The sequence below is a fragment of the Mandrillus leucophaeus genome, unplaced genomic scaffold (assembly GCF_000951045.1).
Source record: "Mandrillus leucophaeus isolate KB7577 unplaced genomic scaffold, Mleu.le_1.0 Scaffold534, whole genome shotgun sequence".
In the NCBI taxonomy this organism is placed as follows: domain Eukaryota; kingdom Metazoa; phylum Chordata; class Mammalia; order Primates; family Cercopithecidae; genus Mandrillus; species Mandrillus leucophaeus.
The window spans coordinates 1,026,451-1,027,829 of NW_012105742.1; the positions used below are offsets into that span (position 1 = coordinate 1,026,451).

The 1,379-nt window shown below is 49.4% G+C and overlaps 1 pseudogene across 1 annotated transcript; it reads right to left on the bottom strand.

Moving 5' to 3' along the window:
- Positions 1–368: 368 nt before the first annotated feature.
- Positions 369–1,009, bottom strand: LOC105551828 (annotated as a pseudogene). Its single transcript, XR_001007902.1, has one exon. The product of XR_001007902.1 is annotated as a 60S ribosomal protein L29-like (transcript).
- Positions 1,010–1,379: the final 370 nt, after the last annotated feature.

The window sequence follows — 1,379 nt, forward strand, 5'->3', positions numbered from 1 at the left end:
CCTCTTGCCAAATCTATTCAATTTTCACCTGTCATTTATTCAAGGTCTAAGCAACATTTGACCTAGTTTATCATACATACCCTTCCTCTTGAAACACATTCTTCACTTGGCTTCCTGGGCACCAACATTCCCTTGGTTTTCCTCCTGTTTTCCTAGCAGCTCCTTCCCCTGTCTTCATGTTGTTATAACTTCATAGCTCTGTTGACTGATGCACATGGCAAGTCAATATGCTGAGAAACCAGGTTGCAGCAGAGAAAGAGGTTTAATCATAGGACTACTGAATGAGGAAATGGGAGGAATTCTTAAATCCATCTCCGTGAGGACTTTGGGGCTAGGGTTTTTATTTTATTTTATTTTATTTTATTTTATTTTTTTTCCTGCCTCAGGTTTATTTGTACAAATAGCACAGGAGGACCCCAGCCCCAGGCAGATGGCAGCCCAGAGGTGGGGGTGGGGGGTCGCACCAGTCCTTCTGTCCTCACGTTGGCAGACAGAGATACCTACTCTGTAGCCTTTGTAGTGGCCTGGGCACCTTTGGGAGCCTGAGCTGGAATTGAAGCTGGAGCTGCAGCCTGGGCCTTGGTTTGATCCTTGGCCTTGGCCTTTGGCCGGCACAGCCGGAGCCCCTTGGCAATGCGAGCATGAGCACGCTTCCCAAACTTGGGGTGGGCAATGTAAGCAAGTCGATCAAGCTTGCGACTGACACCCTTTGGGATCTTGGGCTTAACCTCCTTGGGCTTTACGAGGGCCTTGACAGCCTCGGCACGTGCACTCATGGCCTTGGCATTGTTGGCCTGCATCTTCTTTAGGCCCTTCTTGTTGTGCTTCTTGGCAAAGCGCATGTTCCTCAGGAACTTGAGGTCCACCCCCTAAAGAGATTAGTATCTTTGTGATCGGGGTTTCTTGATACCATTTCTGTGCCATTTTCGGGACTGGTTGTGTGTGGTGTGGTTCTTGGACTTGGCCATGTCTGCACCTTTAGCCGCGGCTCCGGAAGCGCCTAGAACCGGAAGAGAAACTTATTTTATTTTTTATTTTTGAGATGGAGTCTTGCTCTGTCACCCAGGTTGGAGTGCAGTGGCGCAATCTTGGCTCACTGCAAGCTCCGCCTCCCAGGTTCATGCCATTCTCCTGTTTCAGCTTCCAGAGTAGCTGGGACTACAGGCACCTGCCACCATGCCTGGCTATTTTTTTGTATTTTTTAGTAGAGACAGGGTTTCACCGTGTTAGCCAGGATGATCTCGATCTCCTGACCTTGTGATCCGCCTGCTTCGTCCTCCCAGAGTGCTGGGATTACAGCTGTGAGCCACCGTGCCTTGCCGGGGCTAGGGTTTTTAAGGGTTTTGGAGTGTTATTAAGGGTTAAGGCCAAAGTATGGA